Source organism: Sapajus apella, unplaced genomic scaffold (genome assembly GCF_009761245.1).
Source record: "Sapajus apella isolate SASKATOON/1434 unplaced genomic scaffold, GSC_monkey_1.0 scaffold26, whole genome shotgun sequence".
Lineage (NCBI taxonomy): Eukaryota > Metazoa > Chordata > Mammalia > Primates > Cebidae > Sapajus > Sapajus apella.
Window position 1 is genome coordinate 7,696,425 of NW_022436966.1, and position 21,592 is coordinate 7,718,016.

The window sequence follows — 21,592 nt, forward strand, 5'->3', positions numbered from 1 at the left end:
TGCTGTCTGGAGGAATGACATTCATAAATCACTATCATATCACGCTTGAGTGGTCATCAGTCCCTTTTTGAACATGACAGCTAGCAGAAGTGAGGTTCTGTTGGAAGGAGGCCTGAAATCTGTGTTTAGAATGAAACAGGTGGCACGGGAAACCTTGGTAATAAGGTACCAAGAGTAGACATGCCTTAGTGCCTGCTTTGGTAAGCTACCATATCCCAGGGAGCCCAGAGCCAGGCCAGGCATTATGAGGGAGCAGGAGGGAGCAGAGTGCATGTGTACTCCAGTTCATATTTATTAAGCACCTATTGTATGACAGAGGCCATGCTTGGTGCTTCTATAAACATTATCTCATTCAGTCTTTACAGCAACCTCATGAACATATCATCCCGCAATTCACAGATGAGAAAACTAAGCCTCAGGGGAGTTAGGTGGCTTGGAAAAGGTTAGGAAATGAGCAGTAATGACCAAGTTCAAGTTCAGATACTGACCTATTTTCCCACGTCACAGAAAAGAGGCAATAGAATCCAAGGTTTTCAGTTTCACTTCTGCTGGAAGCTAGTCCAGCCTGAAGCCCTCTTGCTGTACATTCGAGTTTGCTCTTCTTAACTTCCGGTTTGAAATTGGCAGCCGTTTTCTACTGTGTTTCCAATGTGCCTCTGTGTGTATCTTGGAGAGAGGAAAAAAGAGAATATATGGGTCAATATAAGCAGACTCTTAAAAGCTTATACTTTATCATTGTAATAATCATAATATATTTTACTTTACAGCCACTCATAACTGAAGCCTCTGGGCACCCTAACAAAAATAGCTAAAAGAAAAAAAGAAATTATATTAAACAAAGGAAATACGACTGTAAAACCCCAAAAGCCAGGGAACTAAATGAACAACATAAAACCTCCAAACAACAAAACTACAATGAAATCAAGAGGGGGGAAAAAAACCTTTTCATGAGCTTTACCCTGAAGAATTCCACACTGTGAGATCACATCTGTTTAAAGCACCATAATTTATCGATATGACATCAAACCAGGAACCAGCCATTGTAAACCTTTCCCGCAGAAACTCTCAGAAAACTAACCAGGTGGTTGATCGGTGGTGGGGGTGGCGGGGTCTGTAGCACATAGCTAGGGCAACAATGGCTTTAAAATTTTATGTTCAAATACATCTATGTGAAGTTCCAAATCATGTTACTGAGATGCAAAAAAAATAGTTCATACCATGGGTAAGCAGAATTTACAAACAGGGCTTTTTTAACAACATTTTTTTTTTCTGAGACAGTCCATCCTTGAGTACTCACTGATGACTTCTCAAAGTGCTGCTAAATGGGCCATTTTCAAGAATGGATCCTCTTCAGAACTAGCCACTGAGTCTCAAATACTGTGAAAGGCTTTGGGAGGATAAAAGCCCTTTCATTTATAAAGCAACCAAGTTACTCAGCCTATCCTCCCGTTCTGATGTTGCAGCCATTTCACAAACAGAAATTCCTGTTGATCCATGATACCACCATAAACCTTTGTGTAGGAACCACTGTGATTGCCATATTCATGTTTGTGAGGGCAATATTTCCCCCAAGCAATTGCTCCCCATATCCCTCCTACACACTTTCCTGTTAAATATGGGAAGCAGACCCTGCTGGAGAAAAATCTTTAAAAGATTTGAAAGGCTACGACAGCCCAAGCGTTTATAAAACTACCTGGTTAGCAAAATGAAATAAAATATTTAAAATGCTGAAAGACACCCCCTGACTGTGTAAAATGTTTTTTCAAAATGTTCATCCTCAAGTACTTCCTAGGTCAGTATAGATCTGGCCCCAGGAATTAGGACACTCATGGCAGAAACCTCAAGCCTAATGTAGCTTCTAAAGCAAAGCAGGTGAGAGGATAGTGCAGAGAAGTGAAAGAAGGCAGTCTTGAAAGGAAACCTGATGATATGGGAGGAGCCAGGCATGCAGGAGAATCAGCCCAGTTTGGGCTCTCACCCATGCTCTACTGCTTAGTAGCTGGAAAACCTTGAGTAAGTCAGTTAATCTTCCTGGATCTGTGTTTTATCATCTATGAAAAGCAGAGAAAATGCTAAGCAAACTCTGCTCTTTTTATTTTATGGAAGCCCAGGCAGTTCTTCAGAGGAATGACCCCTATTTCCATAGAACATGGCCAGCTCTCAGATACGGCATTCAGTTAAAAGAACAAGCCATGGAATGACACACACTGGGTGACACCATTCACCTTTGGGGAAAAGAACCCACCCTGACAACTCTGGATGATTTCTACAGGCCCCTGGATGTACGTGTAAGAGTACACAAAACTGTAGGCTGAGGCGCACAGGCCAAGGCACAAGGGTGGACTCTTCTGGAAGCAGATCTGAACTAGGTCAGGGCAAGTGAAGAGAATATATTTATATATTGCTTATGCAAGAGAGAAGAGAACTTTTATGTGGTCAGTAAAAACATCATCTAGCTTGTTTCAGGGAATAATTATAGAAATTCTAGAAAAGTCTCCGCCAGTCAATAATTAAGAGCTGGGATTATCATGAGTCCAAAACTTGGAGAACCCAGGGTTCAGGATGACGTGAGTATGCTACCTTACCGAGCTGGGCTCAAAACCTACTTGAAATGTAAGGCACAATGTGTAAAATGGAGTTGCAGCTGAGACTAGGGGAACCCTGGGTGGGAGGAAAGGCTGAGGGGGTCCCCTCTGCCCCAGCATGTCAACCAGAGAGCCTCTTGGCAAGCCATCCACTATGTACCTACCAGGCATGGGACACACACTTTCATCAACACCCCAAACCAGTTACTGGGAGCACTAATATGATTAATGGTACCCTCCACCCCACCCCCATATTGACCAAGGCATAGAACTTTTGGTTCTTCTCACTTGGAACTGTCCAGGCAGAGCCATGTTGATCTGGAAGAGTTCAGAGCTAGGACCCAGACTTCCCATTGCCCTCATTCATTTTGATGAGCTCTTCGGCATTGCTCAATTTAAGCAAAAAAGAGCTTCCATGGGCCTTCCTGGAAATATCCCAAAGACATTTCTTTTCTATATACCGGTGTTAAAGGTATCACTAGCACACAAGCAGAGGAGAAAATGAAATGACCTCTGGCAGCCTGAGATAGTCTAGTGCTCAAAATGTCCCTCTTAACTTTAGATATAGATGGAAAATCAAAGTAAACATGTATTTAAAAGTAGGTTACTTATGTCTTTAACTGACTATTTTATTTAGATGGGCCAATCACAGCAGGAAGTCTATAGAAGATGACTGGGAACATCACTTGGAATTTACACCAAAATGATCGTGATGTTTTCTTCCATAAGCAACTTGAAAAAAATACACTCAACCATGTAAAGTAGACAGTAATCCAGGATCCATGCTCCATTTTTAGCAAAGGCTATCAAGCTCTGAAATGCAAGAATATCAGGAGGAAAGGCAAATTGCCCCTTTTTTGTTCATTTCATTTTGCATAAGTCAAATCCCAGATAAAGCCTCCTACTGGGAGGAGGTGCTAACGGGTGAGCAGAGAGGCTGGTGGCATGTATGGCTATGAGCTCAACCACTCCAGAAGTCAGACTCCACACAGAAAGATTATTTTAAAAGAAAAAAAAAGGAGAGAGATCCAAGATGGCTGATCACTAGCAGCTCAGGATTGTAGCTCCCAGTGAAAGCGCAGAGAATGAGAGGATGCCACACTTTCAGATGAATTTTTGTTGCTCACACACCAGGAGATTCCCAGCGGAGGAACCCCATGGGTCGCCAGCGTGACTCTTGTGGCTGGCAAGGCGGTTTTGCCGCTGCCTTCGTACGGCGGTTCTTGGTGCAGAGTCAGAAAAGCACCATCAAAAAGCACCGCTGTTTCAGCTGGCAGTGGGTTGCTCAGATTTTAGCGCTGGGCATCAACAAGTTGGACGTCCACTCAGAAACCCACTTATAAAGACGGTAATTATAAAGACCACAGATGGATAAATTTATAATGAAGGGAAGAAAACAGCCTAAAAAGGCTGAGAATATCCAAAATCAGAATGCCTCTCCCTCTACAGAGGATCACAGTTCCTCATCAGCAACGGAACAAGGCCTGATGGAGAATGAGTGTGTTCCATTAACAGAAGCAGCCTTCAAAAGGTGGATAAGAAACTTCTGTGAATTAAAAGAACTTGTTCTAACCCAATGCAAAGAAACTAAGAACTTTGAAAAAAGGTTTGACAAAATGTTAACAAAAATACACAATTTAGAGAGGAATGTAAGTGAATTAATGGAGCTGAAAAACACAACACGAGAACTTCTCAAAGTATGCACAAGTTTTAACAGCTGAATTGATCAAGCAGTAGAAAAGATATCAGAAGTCAAAGACCAACTTAATGAAATAAAACAAGATGACAAGATTAGAGAAAAAAGGATAAAAAGGAATGAGCAAAGTCTCCAAGAAATATGGGACTATGTGAAAAGAACTAATCTACGCTTGATAGGTGTACCTGAATGTGACGAAGAGAATCAATCCAAGCTGGAAAATACTCTTCAGGATATTATTCAGGAAAACTTTCCCAACCTAGCAAGGTAGGCCAATATTCAACTCCAGGTAATACAGACAACACCACAAAGATATTCCTCAAGAAGACCAACCTCAAGGCACATAATCACCAGATTCACCAGGGTTGAAATGAAGGAGAAAATACTGAGGGCAGCCAGAGAGAAAGGTCAGGTTACCCATAAAAGGAAGCCTATCAGACTCACAGCAGATCTCTCAGCAGAAGCCCTACAAGCCGGAAGAGAGTGGGGGCCAATATTCAACATCCTTAAAGAAAAGAACTTTCAACCCAGAATTTTACATCCAGCCAAACTAAGCATCATAAGCGAAGGAAAAATAAAATACTTTGTGAACAAGCAAGCACTCAGAGATTTCGTCACCACCAGGCCTGCTTTACAAGAGCTTCTGAAAGAACCACTACACATGGAAAGGAACAACCAGCCTTTGTAAAAAATACCAAAAAGTAAAGATCATCAACATAATCAAGAATTTACATCAACTAATAGGCAAAACAGCCAGCTAACATTAAATGGCAGTATTAAACTCACATATATTATTATTAGTTCTAAATTTAAATCGACTAAATCCCCCAATCGAAAGACACAAACAGGCAAAAATAGCCAAAACCCATTGGTATGCTGCATCCAGACCCATCTCACATGCAAGGATACACAAAGACTCAAAACAAAGGAATGGAGAAAGATTTTTGCCAACCAAACGGAGAGAAAAATAAATAAATAAATAAAAAGCAGGAGTTGCTTTAAAGCAACAAAGATCAAAAGAAGCAAAAAAGGATATTACATAATGATAAAAGGATCAATGCAACAAGAAGAGCTAACGATCCTAAATATATACTCACCCAATACAGGAATACCCAGATACATAAGACTTATAAAGAGACTTAGACTCCCACACAATAATAGTGGGAGACTTCAACATCAATATTAGACAGATCAATGAGACAGAAAATTAACAACGATATCCAGGATTTGAACTCAGATCTGGAACAAGAAAACTTAATTAACATTTATAGAACTCTCCACTTTAAATACACAAAATATACACTCTTATCAGTACCACATCACATCTATTTACAGGTTTAAATGAAATATTGGTTGGCTGCTTGTTTGTTATTTTCTTCCCTCATTTTTTTTTCATGTCTCTATTATTAAGCACAATTATAGGCATACCCATTTTTAGACTGCATTCTAGCCTAGGCAATAAAGCAACACCCCTGTTTTCTCTCCCTCTTCCTCTTTCTTCCTCTCCTTCATTCTTTTTTATTATTATTCTTTTTTTTCTTTCTTTCTTTTTTTTTTTAGGGAAAAAAAAAAGAAAAAAGAAAAAAAAAAGTAGGTTTTAACCAAATTAAGTATCAGTTCACTTTGGGTGGGAAATTATGTTGCAATTTTTCTCCATTTTGCCTGTATAATAAAATAGTTTCTGTTCAATCTGGCACACATCTTTTTAAAAAGTTTGAGTTCAATGTATGGGTATGTGGGTGGCAGGTGATGGGGGCATTAAATCAACTTTGGGTTTAGCAAATTAGTGCAGGTTTGCCTGATTCTAGTGTATAGATCAGTTCCAGATCTGTTTTTAAGCAGTAAACTACTGAAGGATTATAATTTTTTGAATTTGTATGCCTTCTTAATCCCCTAATCCTTTCTGGAGAAATGTCCAAATTGTCAGGCCAACACATGAAAAACCTCAATGAAGTAGCAAGAAAAAAATATAAAACAATAGACAAATAACCATGGGATATATTGTTCAGCTTTTGTTGAGCTTGAAATGTGCCAAGTTGGAAATAGGAGAGAGAGGTTTGTGATATTCAACGGGAACATATTGTCACTGTTATAACCAGCCCACGTTCACCAGAGCTGCCAATTATTCCCCAGCCACCATTTTTTTCCTTTAGATTGATCTCCTGCTTGAGGCTGTTTCACACCCATGACTCTGAAGCTTCCCTAGTGGCATGTTGGCTAATTAAGAGCAAAATCCATCTCTTGATGAAATAATGCTGCCACTGAAAAGGAATTCTACATTTTTTTTTAATTCTTAATCAGGCTGGAAAGAGTAGTATTCTAACACTTGTATTAAGCATAGGAAAAAGGTCTATAGCTAGCAATTAGCAATGATGAAAAGGACAGCGATTTAAAGCATGTTGCGGTGACATTTTTATCAAATTAAATGAGTTTGCTAGGCCCACCAGCTGCATATGCTTATTGTCATTTACTGTTTGGACAGCAACACATCAGCCACTGAGTATCAGGAGGTGCCGAATTTAATAAGTCATTTTGACACTGGTGTGAAACGAACAGATCAGCATTCTGAGGAATGTGTTCACACTCTGAACAGACAGGCAGACATTCTAAGCATGTGAGGTGACACCAATCAACAGGAAGAAATGATGAAAGCCAGGCTAGGGAGCAGGCAATGGTGGCAGCGGCAGGCACGCAAACACACCACTGAGAAAAGAAAAAGATACGCGCACGCACACACTGAACCTACGATTTCCTCGTTTAGCTACACAGAGCATCTGAAGAGGCAAAGACTTTTCAGAAACACTGCAACATGTATCCATTCTAGACCCCAGAAGTTTTCATTTATAATTTTAAAACCTACCCAGTTTTCTTAAAACCACCACTAAGAGAAGCTGATAAATCTTCGGTTTCTGTTGTTTTTCACCCTCATGTTTTAAATATGGCAAAAACAAACAAACAAACAAAAAATCTCTGCATGCTAGGAAAACAAAAGCTTTCGTTTACCCTTTCTACCTAATATGTTTGCCCTCAACTGACTGCCTAGCTGGGATAAGAGGACCTAGTACTACTTGGTTTTGATTTACAGAGGGGGAGGGTATATGTTGCCTTCAAAACTCTTGCTTGGAACATGAGATGTGGAATGACATTCTGATAATCCCAGAAGCTATTTATTTCAAGGGTGAGATCTGATACCAATGTCTTAACTGTGTACCTGGCATCAAAGTTAAAACACACCAGATAGTCGATTGCCAATTGCTTCTTAAAACCTGCAGGTGTAATTTACAGCCTAACAAAGGTGACTAGTAATTAGTTCATGGCTTCAGAAGTTTCTAATGCCATCTAGTGGAAACGTAAATCTGATCACTTTTGCATCAAAGGAGAGCCTCAAATTCCAGATAATATGTCATTATGTTGCTTCATATTCAGAAAAACTTCATGCCAGAGTCCAATCTCAAATATATCTCAAAAAAAAATTGTGACAGTACTCTCATAAGACTAGAATACATTGCCTTGGGAAATAAGACTTCCCCAAAATACCCTTGGATGCCTACCCACTACAAATGAAATCACTGTTAGCACCAGCCCACCACTGCCATGCTCCTAAGATCTCTTTCCTCATCACTCTTCTCTCTCTTATCTTCCAGACTCTAGAATCTAGAGATGGACTCTTTGATCAATTTTTAAAAAACATTTGGCAACCCTGGTGGGTTCAGTAAAACCTGAAATATCTTTTGACATAAATTTTGCACTGATTTTAATCTAGAAAATAGTTGAGAAACTAAATACATGTTGATAGTTTAATACTGGAAGCTACTTAGCTTTCAGCAGAATGTTCCTAGATTTTCCTCCAGTGAAATTCTAGAGTGACATTCTGAGCAAGGACAGCATTGGAGACTTTCTGCCTCCTTTCAGGATGGTCACCAAGAAGTTTTAGCCATGGAGCTATGACATGAGAATCAAATGGTGCTTCACATAATTGCAAACACAAAAATAGTCCACATTTTATTTTGTATAGGAAGACGGGCAGGTGAACAGTCTCCAGTTTACCTTTGCATATGTCACTCTCCTCTGTATCCACACTCAAAGGCCGTCCTCACTAGGAGCATGGTTATGGGAAGAAAATTTACTGTGCAGGGAATCTGGAACCCTGAGTTCCAGTGCAAATTAATGTGAAACTCAGAGCTACTCATTTCTTCTCTCCCCACTCGGTTTGCTCATCCATCAAATAAGGAAGTTGGATATGATATCAACTCAGAAGTCTTTCCTTCTCTAAAACCCTGTGGTTTAGAATTTCAAGTCTGAAATTCAGATCTTCAGCTTCATTGTAATACTTGTATTTAAAAGTATTGATTTTATCATTATTTCACTTAAAACAATAATGTTTATTAAAATAGTTTTATTATATATTTTATTTACGTTACAGTATCTTTATTATAATTATTTATATTTAAATTATTGTGTTAGTCTACTGTTTGGACTGTCATTGATTTTAAAAGCAACTTATTGACAAGAGGATAGGGCTATAGTTTTAAAGAGTTAAAAATAGAAAGTATATTATATCTTTCCTATATATGCCCATTTTAGCATTGCTATATTGAATAAAATATATTTTATTTTAGTATATTTGTAAAATAAAGAACTCTTTGAGTTGGAAAGAAACATATAGTCTTGCCACACATGAAGTCTTTAAAAAAAAAAATGATAAATCATTTGTAGCTCTAACATCCAAAGACTGCAGACTCTTTATTTAACACAGTAGTGTACCCCTCAATCCTCTCCTCATGTGTAATAGTCACATAATTTTATCATATGGCATAGGTAAAATTGTTTATGCTGATTTTCATAATGGCATTCATTTTTCTGACAAGAAATATACAGTTGATTATAAATATACAAATACACAAAGAAAATTAAAATCACCCAGAATCTCACGACTCAGATATCCTCATTTACTATTTTATTTCTTTAAAGTCCTTTTTCTATGCATAATTTAACATGGTTAAGATTGTATTATATATTCTGATTGTAAGTACAATTAACCCAAGAAGAGTCATTCACAGTTCCTAGTTGGAAGATGTTATAAAGAAGGTTTTAATCACAGATTATATCTGCCACTGGTAGGTTATTCATTTTTCATAATTACAAAAAGAAACGTATATACTCAGGTCATTCAAAATGAGTTCTAAGAAACATAAAATTATTACCCAAGTTCTTTGTCAATGCAATGCTTTTGTATTGCTGAATAAAAATCAGTTTCAATGGAGGGATAAAAAAAATACTTTCTGAGTTTAGTAATTCTGCAGACACAATGCTCTGTCATTTAAATATTGCAGGCCCTTTTTTGGACTAGAAAAGAAGTGGGTTGTATTGTTTTAAGTAGAAGGCTATTCCATCTGAACCATGAGGTAAAGAATATTACCCAAAAGCAAGTATTTCTTGATTTTGAAAAAACAGCAAAAACCAACAATAACAACCAATGGAAGTGTTACAGACCCTAGGTTTACCTCTGGGTTGCAAATCCATTTGAAAATACCCAATATAATTAGATTTTTTATTATGGAAGCTAAACAGAATAAGAAGCTATTTGTAAATCTTTTTATATCATGGCTTCCAAGACCTTGATCCTTCAGTTGACTAGAGTAAAACTTTGAGTAATTTTTTCAGTTGTGTACAACTTGGCGTATTGCAGAATTTTTAATATTGTCTTCACAAATTAAGACAATTCTTGGGTTGTGACGTCCCCTATTCTTAACCTTCAGAACACTGTAGGTGGCAACAGCCTTTCTAGTTCTCTAGGGTTGAGGCCACCCTGATTTTTGTTCCTTTGTAGACTAATTTTGAACCCGGATGCTTAAAGAGGTTTCCTTTTTTTTTTTTTTTTTTTTTTTTTTTGAGACAGAGTCTCACGCTGTCACCCAGGCTGAAGTGCAGTGGCGCGATCTCAGCTCACTGCAACCTCTCCCCTGGGTTCAAGTGATTCTCCTGCTTCAGCTTCCTGAGTAGCTGGGATTACAGGCGCCTGCCACCAAGCCCAGCTAAATTTTTTGGTATTTTTAGTACAGATGGGGTTTCACCATCTTGGCCAGATGATCAAGATGGTGAAACCCCATCTGTACTAAAAATACAAAAAAGGTCTGGTTTTGAACTCCTGACCTCAGCCTCCCAAAGTGCTGGGATTACAGGCATGAGCCACTGTGCCCAGCCAATTTCTTTAGCCTCATAATTCAAAAGACACAGAAAGAATCTAAGGGTAGACCTCTTTTCATGGACCTTATCAGGACCCCTGTGAGTCCTTTCCATGTACATTCAAGTCTTTCTTTGCCTCAGGAAACTTTCTGCTTATTACATCTTTAATAACCACTTTTGTGCAACACAGAGGGTGAGCTCTTCCTCAACGGCACCAATTGTCATTTTCACTCTTCTCATTCCTCGGGCTTACATCTCTACTCTGCCCCTCATTGTTTTACTCTTTGTCTTTTTTCCCTCCATATTCTGAGAAAAGTTTTATTTTGTACCATATGTGCACTATCCTGCATAACTTCATTACAGATTTTAACCTTCAACTCATTTCTAACTTCCTTACACTCCATTATTTCATCTTTTTAAAAATGCGTTCTCTGTTATTTTGTTTTAACATCAACACTATTGCCTTTTTTTAGGTGGTACAAATGTAAACATCCCAATTTAAAATGTGTTCTTTTTTCCCCAAATTTTTCCTTTATAAAAAGAAAAATTTGGTCTAAGCATGGTGGCTCACACCTGTAATCCCAGCACTTTGGGAGGCAGAGGTGGGAGAATTGCTTTAGTTCAGGAGTTCAAAGCCAGGCTGGGCAACATAGCAAGCCCCTGTCTCTATAATATTAAAACATAATAATAAAAAAGAAAAAAATAGCACATAGATTCTTTATCCATACATAACAGATGTTAATTGTTTATCATATTTGATTCTGATCTTTCTTAGACACATAAAATATCACAGATGAAGTTCAAACCTCTATAATCCCCCAGTGTATTTGTCTGTTTTCATGCTGCTGATAAGAGAGACCCAAGACTAGGCAATTCAAAAAAGAAAGAGGTTTATTGGACTTACAGTTCCACGTGGTTGGGGAGGCCTCACAATTATGGTGGAAGGTGAAACGCACGTCTCACATGGTGGCAGACAAGAAAAGAGAGCTTGTGCAGGAAAATTCCCCTTTTTGAAACCATCAGTTCTCGTGACACATATTCAATCTCACAAGAATAGCACAGGAAAGACCTACCCCATAATTCAATCACCTCCCATCAGGTTCCTCCCACAACAAGTTAAATTCAAGATGAGATTTGGTTGGGGACACAGCCAAACTACATCACTCAGATACAATTACTTTGAGGTTATTATGTATCTAGTCATATTTTCATACTTTTACTATGTATACATGGATTTATAAATAATAGTGGGCTGTTCATAACATTTCTATATGCAGTATCATGTTGAAAATGGTATCATTTTGCCATGTTTGTTTTCTCTCAATATTATGTTCTATGAATAGGCCACATTGAGATATTCCAGCTGACAGCCCCAGTTGAGGCATCACGCTACAGCCAGATTCCACCACCAGACATAAGAGTGTCTTACACAATCCCACCCCTAGTACTTGAGCCACTCTAGCTGATTCCATGTTAGCAGAAACAAGCTGTACACATGCCTTTCTGCCCAAATTGTATATTTGCAGGTAAAGTGGGTGCTGCCATAGTTTTAGGTCACTAAGTTTTGGGGTAATTTGTTATGCAGCCACAGCAACGTGAATGGCTTCTTCCTGTTCCCTGTTCTGGTTCCTCCACTTCCTTACCTGTTCTCCTGAGAGCACTTCCCTTAATAAATTATTTGCATATGAATTCAAGAGACCCAGACAGAGTTATGGGATAGTCCACACCAACAGAGAAATGCACAACTTCTCTTAAGAGCTGTTTTCTTTAAAACTGTTTTTCTGTGGTATTATTGGGCAAAATAAGCAATTGAACTAAAACTAAAAGGTGGCAAGAAGGAAGATATATGCTCTCTGAATTCTTCTCTGAGTTAGCACATTAACAGAGGAGTCAGAGAACCAAGAGGCACCTAGAACCATTGTTGCTAAAAGAACTGTTTTGTAGAGAGTCCCATCCTGTAAAGGCAGTGCTTAAAACTTTTACCTTAATAATCCAGAAAGTATCCTTAGAAGATTTTTCATCTCCCTCTCTCCGGTTGGGGGGAAAAAAGAGTAAATCCTAGAAAATTCTGCAAGGCTTATTTCACAGTTCTCCAGGTATGCTCATTATTTTTGAATTATTTCCAAGGGGCCTGGCGGAAGATCGAAAGAAGCCTGTAACTAGGTGACTATTGCCATGGGATGTTGGTTTCAGTCTATGAACTTGGATAGTGATCCATAGAGAGGAACTCTAAAACTGGGGCAAGCCAAGCTCAAAGTCATCTGGAAATATGTACCATGCTGGAGTGGCTGCAGAATAGATTTCAGAAGGAGACATCCATTCCAAAGACCTAGTATGTGAAATCCCTGCAATAAGGCAAATCAGTTCTTTGTCGCTGTCTTGAGGTCACTGGACTAGAATCAAGCACCAGGGGTAAAGAGAAGGTCAATTTCTAAGAAATATTCAGATCACTATGAGGAGCAACACTCATCAGCCAATAGGATTCCACTGCCCCATAAACTATTTGTTGGCAGAGGCTCTTCTTTCAAGGGGTGGGACTAGAGACTCAGAACTATTGCTATCCTCCTAGCTCTTGGTATCCAGATGTTTGGCAGGGCATCTGTTCACAGGAACCTCAACAATTTCTCTAGAGAGCTAACATTAGGAGGGCAATGAGATTTACTCCTTTTTTCTTCCCAACCAGAGAGAAATGAATTGGTTGCCATTCTGGGAATGACCTTCCATAAAGCTTTCTGGAATCCTCTTCAGAACACCTCACAACTGCATGTGGTACAAACATTTTCTTCCCTTCTTGGCCATTGAAGACAGAGAAGAGACAGGCTTTCCTGAGCCACAGAAGTTTGTAACCTTGGTGATGACCCGAGATCTTGTTCTCCATGGGTACTGTTACATTGCTATTGGAAGAACACCAGGAGATGCTCAGCTTCTTGACTGTCAGTGTAAGGCTTTCTCCTGGGCATGAGACAGTGGCCAAAGTGAGTTTAGGAGGGAAATAGATCAGTGTTTTGTGAAGGACTCCAGTGTCTTCTAGGTTAGTTTCATTTTGCAGATGATTGGGGAAACAAAAGGCCTGGGAAAGACAAAATGCCCTTCATGGTGGAGGTGGGAGGAATCTTGTAATGCAAATAAAGACCCAAGATGGAGAAGAACTTAAATACCACTTCATTTCCCAGCCCCATAAGATACCTTTAAATTCTAGCAAACCTGAAGATGTCTTTAGAGCTTTGGCATTGGCTTTTCTTTTGTTTTCTTGTCTCAAAAAAAGATAGTATAGCGAGTATACCTCTCCATAGAATAATTGTGAACATTTCAGGAAATATTGCATGTGAAATACTAACACCTGACACCCAATATAGATTCAGCTAATATTATCTATGCAAAGAGAAATCCTATGAAACTCCATTTCATCCATTCATGCTCCATCTAAAATATTCAGGACCAGGACTGTTCTATAAACAAGGGGGATAATCTTGTAGCACGTGTTGAAACCGTTTCAAAGGCACTGAAATGGGTATTAGCCACACACACACACACACACACACACACAGTCACACACACACACACACAAATAGAATAATCAGGATGATATCTTATAAGCACTAAACCTAAAAGAGAATAGGCTCCAAACCAACACACATTTTCTGCAAAATTGAAAATCCACCACACAATATGTGCTATGTTCTTTAGACCTGGAAGCTTCTTTATGCTAGAGACCTCATTTGGGGACTATTATGCAAATGGGATGAACAGAGTTTTGAATTGCATTATTAGTTGTTGGGGATTCTTTCTACAAAGTTATCCAGAGATACAGAGACCTTTTTTTATTATGAAAAGCTTCAAAGATATGCAAGAGTAGAGAAAATGGTATAATAAACCCCTATGTTCTCTTTACTCAGATTCTACAACTATCAATTCGTGGACAATTTTGTTTCATCTAGATCCCTACCCTCTTTCTCCAATCATATTATTTCAAAGCCCATCCCAAAAATTATTTCATTTCACCCATCAATATTTGTATGTGTCCCTAAAAGGACTGACATTTGTAAGATGTAACCATATGTCACTATCACACTTAAAAGCTTAATATCAATTCTTTAATATCAAATGTCCAGCTAATATTTAAATTTTTAATTTCTCTAATAAATGTCATACTACTTTAATCATATTTATTTTAATAAGAATCCAAATAATGCCTATACATTTCAACTGATTTATTTCCTTTCTGTCTTTTTTCCATGTATAGATCTTCCTCAATATTTTCCCTTGCAATTTATTTGTTAAAAAAACTGATCTGTGAGTGTCCCAAAGTCTGGATTTTCCAAAATGCCTGTTAAAGGGTTCTTAACTTTTCGCGATTAACCTCTAAACAAGAGAAGAAATAGAGAAACTGAAAAAGCTATTAATCTGAGGGTGAGAACATTGTTATACTTTTCCTAAAGGCTGCTGATGCAATCGACAAGATCACTGCCATGTCTGTTGCAGGCTGGAGTGAGGGAGCCCAAGATTTATTATGCCCCCAGGTCTTCCCCTATGTTTCTTCTAATGAAGACGTCACAGGCACAAGCACTCTGTGTACCTCATTATCACTCACTACATTTTTCTCGAGAACCTGCTCCCTTCACCCTCCCTGACATAGGCATGGGTCTGTGCAGTGGAACTAAGAGGAAGAAGACTTGGGTTTAGAGGCAAAAGGGAACCAGTGGGAGGATGAAAGGGTGGGGAAATAGGTAGATGTAGCCAAAAGTAGGGGAGTCTGGGATTATGGATGGGTCAGATGGATGAGCAGACAGGGACAGGGTGTGAAAGGGTATCACGGCGAAGATGGTGGCTCTGCCATGACCACTGAGTCTCATGCCTGGTGATGAGGAATGAGGACACGTGGGCTGGAAATATAAGTCTATGACCTTTTCTCCCATGAACACAACCTCTGCTACCTCAAACTAAAATCCTCTCTAAACAACTCAGCAGTTGTAGGAGATGCATTATGACTTGAGTCATTATGACAGATCAGATCTGGCTACGCAGTATGGCAGCTTTTTTCACTAGGTAGCACCGTTTTTCACTCATGACTCTAAACCCCTTCGTGAGGAAAAAAAAGAAAACTGATGATCTCCACTTCTGGCAATGGTGGCAATGTTTGTTAAAGGCTCACCTTCCCACCGAAAACAACTAGAACACTCAGACAAGATACTTTTAAAAATGTATTTGTTGGCTTCAGAGAACTACCAAGCTGAGGAGCACTTGAGGAGGACTTGAGGGGACATTCCTGGAGAGAAAACTGCAGATAATTGAATCCAGTATTCATCACTGCTTTTGTCCTCTTGGTGTTCACAGGTTTCAAAGCAACAGCTAAAAGGTTGAACGCCAGATCAGAAAGTAGCAACTGAAAGACTAAACAGAGCATTGACAGTCTCAGGCGGGGAGGGAAGCAGAAATTGGAGTTCCAAGATCACCACAGAGAAGGTGCCCTGGTAACCACAGTATGCTTTCAGTTGGGACTCCCACTGGCTATACCCTAGGCATCATGGTGAACAAAATAAATCCGACCTCACAAAATCTGCCTACCTTCAAATCATCTCAATCCTAGGTCTGACTAAGGTGATCTGTCCCTAGGGCAACTTAATGCCAGACACAAAACAGGTCCTCTGGAAAACTGTAACATCATACAAAACTCCAGATTAGCATAAAAGCTCTTATATGAATGTCTAAGCATGCTAGGAGAGGAGATTAAACAGCCAAAAACCGACAAAAAAAGAACGGACAATAGAAACAGACTAACACAAAATTGAGACATTTGAGTTTCAGAGATTATAAAGTAATTGAGATTAATTTGTTCAAGATATTATATGATGAAATGGAAAAATCTCTAAACTTTTTTAAAAGAATTAAGTATAAATGCTGGAACAGAAGAATACAATTGGAATTAAAAATTCAAGAATGGGGCTTAGCAGCAGCCAAAAAGATAATGGCTATCTGGAAGATAGGCCAGAAGAAGATAGCCAGGCTGTAGGAAATCCAAACCTTGATAAACACAGTAAAATTTTGAAGGTCAAAATAAAAGAGAAAATCCTAAAAGCAGCTGGGGCAGGGGTGGTGGGACACATTACCTTTAATAGAGTGACAATAAGACTGACAGCTGAATTCCCAACAGTAATACTTGAAACCTGATGGACATGTCCCCAGATGACCTTGGTGACCAATCCTTACTTTCTTTTCTTACTTAGAATTCTCAAGAATAACTATAGAATGTGCTGGGAATGCAACAGCCTGAGATAAGGAGGAACGGGCCAAAACAGCTTGGGCTCTGTTCCAGTCCCTCCGAGAATAAGATCTCCTGCAACACTTTAGCCCAATGAATCCAGTTTCCTCTGGTATAAAACCCAGGGTGGAACACACCTTCAGGGACCCTAGCTGTGGTGAAAAGTGGGATATATGCATAGGAGACTCCATCCTCCCTGGACAGCTTTCCTGAGGCTTAGCGAACCAGCTCGTCATGAATCCCGGGCTTCTATGATCCTCTGCTGCCTATCTATGAGTACAAAAGTTGCTTCACTTAACTTTTTATGTTACCAGCCTCAAGCAAGTGAAGTGATGCTAGTGCAGTGTTTAGAGTCCTTCCTTGAGATTGATACCAGTGCATGGTGAATATGCTTCACAAAGCCAGGAAACAATGAAATGATGCTTGCAAACTGCTGGGGGAAAAGAAAAAAAAAAAAAAAAAAAAACAGGCTTCCACTTCCAATATGGTAAAGTAGCTGCTACCATACCCAAATTTCCCATATATCACAACTATAAACTCTGAACAAAATTAGAAAAAAAAAAAAAAAAAAACCTAATGACATTGGAAAGTGAACAAACAGGTAAATTGTGAAAGAAAGTAGACACTTGGAAAAAATAAATAGCACAGGGTGAGTTACCTATTTTTACAGCATTTTGCCTGAGTATAGGCCAAAGTCAGTGCTGCATACTGTGTTCTGATAGAACTCCAACAGAAAACCTCTACCTCACTGGCTTGCAAAAAGTAGAAGACAGAGTTCAGGATAATCAGCCACTGGAAGGAAGAGGGAACTCTCAGAAAGGATACAGTCAGAAAGGATGACCACAATTTCTCTGTTTAAACTGATCAAATCTCTGGCTAATACTCAAAGCACACATCCCCAAGGCAGATTATAGCTAAGAATACGAGCTTTGAATACCTGTGGGATGATATCAAAATATCCAACATACATATAACTGCATCCCAGAAGAAGAATAAAGACAGAGTAGGACATAAATAATAAAGAAATAATTGCCAAATTTTTTTCCAAATTTAGTGAAAGACATAAATTTACTCAGTGATTCATGAGCAGGACATGTACACATAAAATGACATCAATATTATCACAGTCAAACTGCTGAATACCAAAGATAAAGAGAAAATCTTGATAACAACCAGAAAAAAAAAAAAACAAAACAAAACACACGGCTGAACAATGACTCAAAATATCATGAACTTCTCATTTGAAAGTAAGATACCAAAGACACTGGTGAAACATTTAAAGTTCTGGAACAGAAAGTCATCAACCAAGAATTCCACATCCGGAGAAAATAAACTTCAAGAATAAGGGCAATATAATGGCATTTTCAGAGGAAAGGAAATAATTGCCAGCCTGGAAGTCTATACCAGTGAAAATATCCCTAAAGAAAGAGTGAAATAAAGATGTTTTAAGACAAAGAAACATTGAAATAATTTATTGCCAATAGATCTGTACCAAAGGAAATTCTACAGAGGGTTCTTCGAGAAGATGAAAAGGATCACAAATGGAACTTAGAAATGCAGAAAGAATTAAGAGCCACAGAAAAGGTACGTGAGAAAACATAAATGAATATGTAATATAAAAACTGTAATAATCATGCCACGGCAGTTAAAATACACACAGAATAAATATAAATGACAATAGCAATACAAATCAGAAACCAAATGAAGTTAAAATGTTCTAAGGTCCTTGAACTGCTGGGTGGGGGTAAAAGTACTGTTTTACGTGTAGTGTAATCTAACCTGTGCCAGTCAGACCTCCCCTTCAAGACTTAGGGACTTACTCCCTCAGCTGTCCCCTCTCTTTGGGAGATGCCATCAGCTGAAAAGGGCCACCTTGACCAGTGACATGCCCCCTTCCCAAGGCTGCCTGCATCCAATAACTGCTCAGTGTGTGGATATAAAAGTCTGGCGCCTCACCCAAACTCAAGACAATGCTGAAAAGCCATCCCAACTTCCAAGGTTCCCTGGAGAGGGCTTTAGTCTTTCATTCTAATTGCAGCAAAACCCAACTTCCCCCTTTGACTTGCTTCCTTTCCTTCCCTTCCACTTGTGTTAAGCCAAGAACATTTCCCCAGGAAACTTCCTGAACAATAACTACATCTCAAAGTCTATCTCCGGGGGGACCCAACCTGAAACATTATATTAGACTTTCATAAGTCTAGGAGATATGTTTAAAATCTAGAATAACCTCTAAAAGAGTACAAAAATAAAATGTAAAATTAGCAAACTAAAAGAGGGAAAAAATAGAATAATAAAAATAATCCAGGCTGGGCATGGTGGCTCACGCCTGTAATCCCAGCACTTTGGGAGGCTGAGGTGGGTGGATCACCTGAAGCCAGGAGTTCAAGACCAGCCTGGCCAACATGGCAAAAACGTGTCTCTACTAAAAATACACAAATTAGCCAGGCATGCGTGGCACACGCCTGTAATCCCAGCTACTCGAGAGGCTGAGGCATGAGAATTGCTTAAATCCGAGAGGAGGAGGTTTCAGTGAGCTGAGATCATTCCACTGCACTCCAGTCTGGGCAACAGAACAGAGACTCTGTCTCAAAAATAACAATAATAATAATAATAATCCAAAAGAAAGCAAGAAAGGAGACAAAAGGGAACATAGAACAGGTAGGAAATAAACGAATTAACCAGATGACTGTTAAATTTATGAAAAGACACTTAACCAGTAATAACCAAGAAAATACAAATTAAAGCAATGCCATTCATTATTCATCCATCAGATCTGGAAAGCTTTAAAGGATGATACCATGCAGCACCAGCAAGGATTCCAGATGATGGACTCTTTCACATGTTGCTAGTAAGAATGTAAACTGTTACCACCATTTGCAAAAGCAACCTGGTAATATATATTTAAATTAAATATTATTGACCCTTTGTCACAGAAACTATTCAAAAAAAATTGTTTCCTCTTATTCGGGGCACACCTACACTACATTTTTCCGATTCCTCTGTGGCAGATGACGGAGTCCTAGCTCAGGTATGACACAAAATTCATTTGTTGAAGGTGGCAAAGCCCCTGCAGCCCAAATCCCAGAGTGATTATGTGTAGCAGAGACCCCTCTGAGTATCCGGAACTAACATGGACTATTTCACTTTTATTATGTTTGAAATATTATATATTCTAGGGTCTATTTGTTACAGCAGTTTGCTTACTCTAACCTATATAGCCTTTGACCCACCAATATTACTTATAGGCATCTGTCTTTAGAGGTAAAAGTATGGAGTACATTAGGCTCTATGTGTAAGAAAACATATGACCAGAGCAATCTGAATATCCATTAGTAAGAGAAAAGAGTTGCATCAATTTTAATACCTCCATACTAAAGAATATTATGCAACTATAAGGAGTTATCTCTGTGCCTACTGACCTGGAGGACTACCATGATGGTTAGGGGAAAAAAAGCCAACCTGATATAAATGCTTAATAAAATTTCTTTTTGTAAGAAAAGAGAAGCTGACCCAAAAAATGACATATACATGAGTGCATATATTTGCATGAGGATGGAGAAAGGCATGCAAAAATATGAATCAAGTTTTTAACATAAATTATCTCAGGGTGTAAGAATGAGCAAATATGGGCTATGGGAAAGAGAAAAAGAATAACAGAATGGAAGCCTATCTCAGTGTAATACTGAATGAAAATGCAGAATATAAAATCGAATCATTAAATATTAAATCAAATATGTAAAAATTAAATATACATGTATATAGACAAGGATGAGAATGTAATATCAACTTATATAAAATTCACTTTGTCTTAAATGTTAATATTTTAATGTTACTTTTATAATATTTTTTAAAGTTGAAAAGGCTTAGTCCCTACCTGGATTGGGCTTTTCATGCCGCATAGTGACCATTTATTTAAACTGACCAGCCTGGATTTGAGACTATGTACTAGTTGTATGGAATTGTATGAGTGTCCTGTTGAGCCCAAAAGTCTACATCGCTGTGAGGGTGGAGTTTTCCCTGAAAAAAAAAATGTTCCCATAGCCAGTCATCCCAGGTAGAGTTCAAATCTGGAACAGGAAATGAAGGCACGAGAGGCAAGCCTTAGACTAGAATAACTTCTTAAACTTTAATGTTCTTACAAATCACCTAGAAGGCTTATACAGATTATATTTCAGTGGGTCTAGGGCAGGGCCTATGATTCTGCATTTCTCACAATTTCCCAGGTGACGCTGATGCTGCCAGTACTTGGACTACAAGTACACAAGTCCTTGCACAGCCCAAGGACTAGTGTGAGGGAAATCTTTCTACTCTCTCTGGCGGCAGAAGAATGGTGCAAGGGGGAGGGGGCAAGGGGTTGCCGAATTGCCCCAGATAAAGCAGGAATAAGACCAGGAGCTGGTCTGCCAAGACACTCTGAAGATAGCCTGAGCCATGCACACCTCGGTTGCGAGCTACTGTGCATATGCACTTCCCCTCCATCATCCTTGAACCTTCTGTGAAGTCTTGTTAAAAGTTATATCTGGCTGGGCACTATGGCTCATACCTGTAATCCCAGTACTATGGGAGGCCGAGGCAGGTGGATCACAAGGTCAGGAGTTGGAGACCAGCATGACCAACATGGTGAAACCCCATCTCTACTAAAAAATACAAAACTTAGCCAGGCATGGTGGCACGTGCCTATAATCCCAGTTACTCAGGAGGCTAAGGCAGGAGTATCACTTGAACCCAGGAGGTGGAGGTTGCAGTGAGCAGAGATCACACCATTGCACTTCAGCCTGGGTGATAGAGCAAGACCCCGTCTCAAAAAAAAAAAAAAAAAAAAAAAAAGTTACATCCCAGCCTCTGCTGCATTGTCAGGAATTACAA

General features: G+C 39.0%; 1 long non-coding RNA gene across 1 annotated transcript; it reads right to left on the reverse strand.

The window, feature by feature from the left end:
• Nucleotides 1–272: 272 nt before the first annotated feature.
• Nucleotides 273–21,313, reverse strand: LOC116560523. Its single transcript, XR_004273000.1, has 2 exons — nucleotides 20,601–21,313; nucleotides 273–666 (listed from the first exon to the last, which is right to left on the reverse strand). It is a non-coding gene; the product is annotated as an uncharacterized LOC116560523 (long non-coding RNA).
• Between the last annotated feature and the right edge of the window lie 279 nt (nucleotides 21,314–21,592).